Genomic DNA, 9,616 nt, shown 5'->3' with positions numbered 1-9,616 from the left:
TGTAGATTGCTTTTGTCAGGATAGCCATTTTTACTATATTAATCCTGCCAATCCATGAGCATGGGAGATCTTTCCATCTTCTGAGATCTTCTTCAATTTCTTTCTTCAGAGACTTGAAGTTCTTATCATACAGATCTTTCACTTCCTTAGTCAGAGTCACACCAAGGTATTTTATATTTTTTGTGACTATTGTGAAGGGTGCTGTTTCCCTAATTTCTTTCTCAGCCTGCTTATCCTTTGTGTAGAGAAAGGTCATTGACTTGTTTGAGTTAATTTTATATTCAGCTACTACACTGAAGCTGTTTATCAGGCTTAGGAGTTCCCTGGTGGATTTTTTAGGGTCACATATATACTATCATATCATCTGGAAATAGTGATGTTTAGACTTCTTCCTTTCCAGTTTGTATCCCTTTGATCTTTTGTTGTCTAATTGCTCTGACTAGGGTTCAAGTACTATATTGAATAGGTAGGGAGAAAGTGGGCAGCCTTGTCTAGAAGTGGAATTGCTTCAAGTTTCTCTCCATTTAGTTTGATGTTGGCTGCTGGTTTGCTGTATATTGCTTTTATTATGTTTAGGTATGGCCCTTGACTTCCTGATCTTTCCAAGACTTTTATCATGAATGGGTGTTGGATTTTGTCAAATGCTTTCTCAGTATCTAATGAGATGATCATGTGGTTTTTATCTTTGAGTTTGTTTACATAGTGGATTACGTTGATGTTTTTCCATTAAACCATCCTGGCTTCCCTAGGATGAAGCCTACTTGACCATGATGGATGATCGTTTTGAAGTGTTCTTGGATTCTTTTTGTGAGAATTTTATTGAGTATTTTTGCATCGATATTAATAAGGAAATTGGTCTGAGGTTCTCTTTCTTTGTTGGGTCTTTGTGTGATTTAGATATCAAAGTAATTGTGGCTTCATAGGATGAATTGGGTAGAGTACCTTCTGTTTCTATTTTGTGGAATAGTTTGAGGAGAATTGTAATTAGATCTGATAGAACTCGGTACTAAATCCATCTGGTCCTGGGCTTTTTTTGGTTGGGAGACTATTAATGACTGCTTCTATCTTTAGGGGATATGGGGCTGTTTAGATCATTAATCTGATCCTGGGTTAATTTTGGTACCTGGTATCTGTCTAAAAAATTTTTTATTTCATCCAGGTTTTCCTGTTTTGTTGAGTATAGCCTTTTGTAGTAGGATCTCATGATGTTTTAAATTTCCTCAGGTTCTGTTGTTATTGAAGATCAGCCTTAGTCGGTGGTGATCTGATAGGATGCATGGGATAATTTCAATATTTTTGTATCTGTTGAGGCCTCTTTTGTGACCTATTATATGGTCAGTTTTAGGGAAGGTGCTGAGAAGGTACATCCTTTTGTTTGGGATAAAATGTTCTGTAGATATCTGTTAAATCCATTTGTTTCATAACTTCTGTTAGTTTCACTATGTCTGTTTAGTTCATGTTTCCAGGATCTGTCCATTGATGAGAGTCATGTGTTAAAGTCTCACATTATTATTATGTGAGGTGCAATGTGTGCTTTGAGCTTTACTAAAGTTTCTTTAATGAATGTGGATGCCCTTGCATTTGAAACATAGATGTTCAGAATTGAGAGTTCATCTTGGAAGTTTTTACCTCTGATGAGTATGAAGTGCCCCTCCTTGCCTTTTTTGATAACTTTGGTTTGGAAGTTGATTTTATTCGATGTTAGAATGACTACTCCAGCTTGTTTCTTTGGACCATTTGCTTGGAAAATTGTTTTCCAGCCTTTTACTCTGAGGTAGTGTCTGTCTTTGTCCTGAGGTGTGTTTCCTGTATGCAGCAAAAATATTGGGTCCTGTTTATGTAGCCAGTCTGTTAGTCTATGTCTTTTTATTGGGGAATTGAGTTCATTGATATTAAGAGATATCAAGGAAAAGTAATTGTTACTTCCTGTTATTTTTGTGGTTAGAGTTGCGATTCTGTTCTTGAGGCTATCTCCTTTTAGGTTTGTTGAAGGATTACTTTCTTGCTTTTTCTAGGGTGCCATTTCCCTCCTTGGGTTGGAGTTTCCCTTTACTATCCCTTGAAAGGCTGGATTCATGGAAAGATAATGTGTGAATTTGGTTTTGTCATGGAATACTTTGGTTTCTCCATCTATGGTAATTGAGAGTTTTGCTGGGTATAGTAGCCTGGGCTGGCATTTGTGTTCTCTTAGGGTCTGTATAACATCTGTCCAGGATCTTCTGGCTTTCATAGTCTTTGGTTAGAAGCCTGGTGTAATTCTGATAGGTCTGCCTTTATATGTTACTTGACCTTTTTCCATTACTGCTTTTAATAGTCTATCCTTATTTAGTGCATTTGTTGTTCTGATTATTATCTGTCGGGATGAATTTCTTTTCTGGTCCAGTCTATTTGGAATTCTGTAGGCTTCTTGTGTATTCGTGGGCATCTCTCTCTTTAGGTTAGGGAAGTTTTCTTCTATAATTTTGTTGAAGATATTTGCTGGCCCTTTAATTTGAAAGTCTTCATTCTCATCTATACCTATTATCCTTAGGTTTAGTCTTCTCATTGTGTCCTTGATTTCCTGGATGTTTTGAGTTAGGATTTCTTTGCATTTTGCATTTTCTTTGATTGTTTTTTCCATGTTCTCTATGGAATCTTCTGTACCTGAGATTCTCTCTTCCATCTCTTGTATTCTGTTGCTGATGCTTGCATCTATGGTTTCTGGTTTCTTTCCTAGGATTTCTATCTCCAGAGTTGTCTCCCTTTGTGATTTCTTTATTGTTTCTACTTCAATTTTTAGATCCTGAATGGTTTTGTTCAATTCTTTCACCTCTTTGGTAGTTTTTGTTTGTTTGTTTGTTTGTTTGTTTGTTTGTTTTTGTAAATCTTTAATTTTGTTTCCTCTTTAAGGGTTTCTAGCTGTTTACCTGTGTTTTTCTGTATTTCTTTAAGGGAGTTATTTATTTCCTTCTTAAAGTCCTCCATGATCATCATGAGAAGTGACTTTAGATCCATATATTGCTTTTCTGGTGAGTTGGACTTGCTATGTTGGGAGAGTTTGGTTCTGATGATGCCAAGTATCCTTGGTTTCTTTTGCTTCTGTTCTTACACTTGCCTCCTGTCATCTGCTTATCTCAAGTGCTTGCTGACCTCAATATATCTGATTGGAGCCTGTCCTTTCTATAACCCTGCTTGATTCAGGACTCCTCAGGGTCCAGCTTTCTCTGTGATCCTGTGATTTCAAGCTCCTGTAAACCCGATATTCTGGGTGTTTCAGAGTTCTTGGCAGTCAAGCTTCCTCTGAGACCCTGAGATCCTGGTGTGACCAAGCTCCTGGTATCCTGGTATCCTGGAATCCTAAGATCCTGGGTGTGTTACAGGGCCTGGAAGTAGTGTCTCCTCTGAGGACCATTGGGCTGTCTGGTGTGTTTGAAACCAAGGTATACCAGCACTGATCAGAAGGAAACTGAGCAGCTGGTCATGCAGGGCTCCCGTGCCCTTGCTCCTGCTGCCAGAGGTCCATCACAATTGATTTGGAACAGACGTTGTGTTCAACTCACCAGTGATCCTAAGATCAAGTGGAGAGTCCTCTGGGGACCGTGGGACTGTACACAGAGTTCAGGTGGCCCGGAGCTGGGGCAGACTGGAAGGGCACAAAGATACACTTAATTACTTAATACTCTCTTAACTTAAAATAAAAATGCCTTACTTTACACTAAATATGAACACCATATAAACAGAATCTAGAACTAATAAGAAAGATGTCCTTCTTTCAAATCACTTACTTGAAAGCTGATTGAGAAATAGGTGGCAGTCTCCATGTAATTTCTTACTGTTTGTTGTGTACCAGTTACTGGATAAAGCACAGGAAATATAGAAGAACTTAGGCAAACATTTTTGGCCATGTATTCTAGTGCAGAAGTCAGAACACAGAACTCTCTGTGTGTGTGTGTGTGTGTGTGTGTGTGTGTGTGTGTGTGTGTGCATGTGTGTTGTGTCTGTCTGTTGTCTGTGTGTTTCAGATAGTGATATGAAACAAGTTACATTTAACATTTTCATAATAATGGCTAGACCAAGGTAAATGACTTCAAAATAACAATCTGAAATGAGAGAGCTGCTTCTGAAGATAGCTTTTAAGTGACTGTGCTTAAAAGAGATAAGGAAACAAGACAGTGAGGTGAGACTAATGATAATGTATTCATGGCGCAGTAAGAAGCTAATACGAGAAAACACAAATGTGCAAGAGAGGGGAGCAGGAAATTAGCTGTCAGGTGGGACCTTGGTCACCTCTTGGTTTCTGCTACTATGAATAAAAAACAAAAGAATCTACTGAACCCATAAGCATCACATGACTTTAATTTGAGGAGATCTCATATGAAGAGGAGGGACTGAAGGCAGGGGACCCAGAAGGATATTAATGCAGTAATCCTGGCGCAATATAACGTAAACTTAGACTTTAGTGGAGGAAGTGAATGTGAAACGAAGTGTGTGAATTCTGCATATATATAGTAAAGTTAAACTTAACAGGTGACAACTGGTAGACCGAGTTTATCAACAACAATAATTTGAAACATGGTGCAAGTATAAGATCAAACCTCACTAAGTAAAAGGACGCTCCATTGGTTGATCTGGTGACAAAACATGAGGTTTTTATTACAAGATGCCTATGACCAAATACTAGATATGTGAGAGACAATGATGTAAGAGGAGAGATGCTTCTTGCTTCCAAAAGTTATTCCTTATCAACAGCAAAAGTGCCACTGCTCATCAGCATTGATTTGCTTGAATGAGAGAGTTTATTACTTCTCCTTACTTAATTATGATATCCTGTTAAATTTCCCTAGTAGGATTAGAGACCAGATAATCTTAGACTCTCCTTCTTGAACTGTGGGTTATAAGATCAATAAATAAATGTGGAGATCATAAAAATTTAACAGTATTGAAAGGTTATTAAGCACACAATAAAGATTAATTTAAAATAAAATGATGTAATTGTATTAAAATTTTAAAAATAGAAAGCTGGAGTTCCAAATCTTACAATTCAAGTTATAGTTTTTTAGGGTTTTTTTTCCCCTTTTTTAAAGCTATGCTTAATTAACAAAAAAAAAAAAAAAAAGAAGAAGAAATTATTGCCAGCTGAAGGGAGGAAAAAATCAAATGTAGAAGATGTTTGCAGTATTGCTTGCCCTTTCTGTGTCATGCATCGCTGCAGATGTGACTGGATGCACAACATGTGGACTTTGCTCTGTTCACATAGTCTTGCCACATAACACTGAGCATTGCTAAGACTCTTGTGCCCGATGTACTTTATAAATCCTAGGGTTTTATCTGAGGTACAAGGTTTTCTGATCTTATAACAAAATAATGATAGAATTATAGAAATACAATTGTTTAATTATCTACTATCATTCCTATCTTAGTCAGGGTTTCTATTCTTGTACAAACATCATGATCAAGAAGCAAGTCAGCGAGGAAAGGGCTTATTCAGTTTACACTTCCATGTTGCTGTTCATCACCAAAAGAAGTCAGGACTGGATTTCACACAAGGCAGGAAGCAGGAGCTGATGCTGAGGCCATGGAGGGATGTTCCTTACTCGCTGGTGTGCCCTGATTTGCTCAGTTTGCTTTCTTATAGAACCCAAGACGACCAGCCCAGGGATGGCACCACCCACAATGGGCCCTACTCCCCTTGATTACTAACTGAGAAATGCCTTACAGCTGGATCTCATGGAGGCTTTTCCTCAGGGAGGCTCCTTTCTCTGTGATAACTCCAGCTTGTGTCAAGCTGACACACAAAACCAGCCAGTACAATTCCTCAGAATGTAAGTATCAAGGTAGCATCTCTTTGCATTGTATTGTTTTATAACATGAGAATTTACAAATTATGTCTGAGGTTTATTTACTTGATTTCATAAAATCTTTTAGTGAATTTGGGTTTGAGAGAAGAACTGAATTTTCAACAATTCTCAAATTATCCTAAATGAATTTCTTCTGTTTTGTATTACATACCTATGTAAAGCATTTTCCTCAGCACTGATAAATAAAATAAAAATATAAGTCAATTCTTAAAAATAGTTAAAAATGTTGTGTGTGTGTCCTGAAATATCTAATATTCAGAGAAAATTTAAATCTTTTTGTAAATATAAACAAATACATGATTCCAACTTTTGTGAAAATTTGGTTCTATCTTTAATAAATGATGAAATTATATCTGTAGCAGCATTTCAAAATACATTTCTTCAGGTAACTGTTATCAATAGTTATCTGATTTCTCTATTTTATATGTCTATATTATCAGGCTCATGTTTAAAAATTCTCATGAAAAAGATGTCACAAGTGGGAAACATTTTAAGGAGCCCTGGTCTAAAGGGACAAAATAGTTTGAGGACTAAAGATGAATATTCATATCACAATATTCCAAGTGTCATTGTTATCAGCATTTAGGTTATTGCTATTTATTTTTTCTGTTTTTAAATGTTTTATTCTAAAAATTTAAGACAAGCAAGTCAACCTTGTATTTCTTTTTTTTAATTAGGTATTTTCTTTATTTACATTTCAAGTGATATCCCCTTTCCTGGTTTCCCCTCTGAAAACCCCCTAGCCATTCCCCCCTCCCCCTGCTCATCAACCTACCCATTCCTGCTTCCTGGCCCTGGAATTCCCCTACACTGGGACATAGAACCTTCACAGGACCAAGGGCCTCTCTTCCCATTGTTGACTGACTAGGCCATCCTCTGCTACATATGTAGCTGGAGTCATGAGTCCCACCATGTGTACTCTTTGGTTGGTGGTTTAGTCCTTGGAGCAGTTCACAAAATAATACAATTCATTATGAAGGACTGGTCCATGGAATTGAAGATATTTAACATACTTAGACTTTTGTTATATGTATATATGTATAGCCTTTTATAAGAATATAAAGTACCCTACATACTTCCAAGCAATTTGCCTCATTTTGCACTATTACAAGTTAAATCTTCCTTGAGGGATAATTTCTATAAGCCTACACAGTTTCTTAAAATACAACTTACCCTTTCTTCTGTGGTCATGTCTGGGTGTTTCTACCTTCTATGTGAGAATAGGTTCCCCCTACATATTGCAACCACCACATCCTAGCCTGTTTACAGTCTATAGTAAGTGTGTTGCAAATTCGGACTGCCATAAAACTACTCTGCAGGAGAAAGAAGGGGAATGTGTAGAAGGGATAGGTACCAACACAGTCTGATTCTACACTTGCAATTTTGTGTTTGTTCTAGAAATTTGATGATAAGATCCTATGTATTTCCTGTGTTGCCTGAATCAAATTTTATTTATGGTAATTATACTTGACCAAGAGTAAAAAATCACTGCTTTAAAATTAGTTGTCTGATGGATGAAGCAAGGTTAGTGGAATTAGAGCATCTAAATTCACATACATCAAAATACCCAAAGTGATACTTTAAACACAGATGACCAGAATCCTATCTAAAAAGTCCAAAGGAGGGAGTGATGAAATTTACAATTGTGATTAGTTCCCTGGTGTCTTAGTCACTGCTCTATTGCTGTGAACAGACACCATGACCAAGGCAAGTGTTATAAGAGAAAGTATTTAATTGAAGGCGTGCTTAAATTTTAGACGTTCAGTTCATTATCGTCATGGTAGGAAGCATAGCAGCATGTGGGTAGGCACTGGAGCAGTGGCTGAGAAGTACTTCCTAATCCACAAGCAGAGAGAGTGAGGCTGGGTCTAGAATGAGGTCTTAAAACCTCAAAGTCCACACCCAGTGACATAGTAGCTCCAAAAAAGCCACACCCCCTTAACTCTCCAAATCCTTCCAAATCCTACAAATAGAGCCACAAATATACAACAAAACAAACAAGCAAACAAAACCACCAGATGACATCTGCCTAATCATTTCCAGCTGTAACTGGTTTTGCTGGTTGAAACCCAGGAAGTATTGGAACTGAACTGGGAGCTTCATTTTTTTTGGCACACACAGACAAACTGGTGTGTACCACAGAGATGGGAGAGCACAATAATTATAATAGAGATTAGTAGTTGCCAACTCAACTATGTCTGGAATCAGCTAAAATCTAAGTGGCTGGGTATACCTGTGATGGATTGTTTTCTTAATTAAATAATTTGAAACATGAAGACAAACCTTTAATCTAAATCTTCTAATGTAGGAAGACACACCTTTAATACAGATCTTTTGAGGCGAGAAGATCTGTCTTTAATCTGGACTATACCTTCTGCTGGAATCTATATAAACACATGGAAGAAGAAAGCTTGCTCTCCAGCTTGCTAGCAGGTACATTTCTTCACTGGCATTATAGTATACTTCATTGGGAGTCTGAGGAATACTGAAGACCATGTGAACCTTGTGGAATAAACAACTACTTGATTCTTGGATATTCTGTTGGTAGACAGCCATTGTTGGATTAGCTGGACCAGAGCTTGTAGGCCATTTTAATAAATCTCCCATATATATTCCATTTATTTACTTCATAATTTCTGTTTCTCTAAAGAATCTAGACTACCAGATTTTGGTACCAGGAGTGGTTCTAGAACAACATAAGTGTAATGATAATTAATTTTTTTTTAAGTATCTTGAATAGGCTTTCCGATTTACCAACATCTGGTTGATGAAACCTCTCCAGTTCCTGGAGCCTCTCTTGGAAGCTCAGAAAGCACTGTAAGCTTATACCATGAACTATTTTACACACTTAAAGGGGGAAATGCATTTGACTATTCTGATTACCCAATTGCTCCTAGTATCTACAGATAACTTGACAAAGACAAAAAAGTAGCTCTGTGATAAAATTAAACATTCAGCACCTCAGAATATGATGGACAATAAAGCAATCGGTGATAAAATTGACCATATCCAGATATGATCATAAGCACTCTAAAGTCTTCTAAATGTGCCTTGGAAGAGAATCTTGATTCCAGCAGGCACAGAAATCAAGCATAATAAAAATCACACACACACACACCCCATGATAAGGTTGTCTGAATTACATTGAAAATTCAAGTCCCAGCTGCAGAGGGTATTGGCGGTTAAAGTAATCAGTTGGTAGAGAATGGGATCCTGTAAGTTGGGATGTAGATATGTTGTAGGACCCTACTGAAGATGAGAAGTTTGAACTCTTGGATTCTTGGGGTTTTTCTCACCTGAGAAAGTCATATCTCCATCCTCTACAGAAAACGTATCCCCACCTCCACCCTCTAAAATACTGCGGGTTTTGTTTTTTTTCTCCTTTGACTGAAGAAATTAATTTTTTATTGTCTGCTAACCCAGCAGTGACTTATTCTGAAGGATATGCCAGGCAAGACAATACTGATGACCCTCAGGGCCCATCTCCAAACTCAAGACTATGCAAGATCCTAGATGGGAGACAGAAAGTATAGTTCATGTGGAGGTACATACACTACTATTGGGGCTTAATGAGTTTGCTACTCATTCATGCAGAAGTCTGAGAAATATGTGAAAGAATTGATTTAGGATGTAGGATAATGGTGGAAGGAACATGAAACGGGGTCAGAGTCCTCTGAGTGAAGGTTGTGAAGATTGTAGGTTCAATATGGAAGCTTGCCTTTTGTTGTTCTTGTTGTTCTTGTTGTTGTTGTTGTTGCTGCTGTTGTTTTAAATGGTGT

This window comes from Mus caroli, chromosome 14 (assembly GCF_900094665.2).
Source record: "Mus caroli chromosome 14, CAROLI_EIJ_v1.1, whole genome shotgun sequence".
Lineage (NCBI taxonomy): Eukaryota > Metazoa > Chordata > Mammalia > Rodentia > Muridae > Mus > Mus caroli.
Note: the sequence above shows the minus strand (reverse complement) of the source record.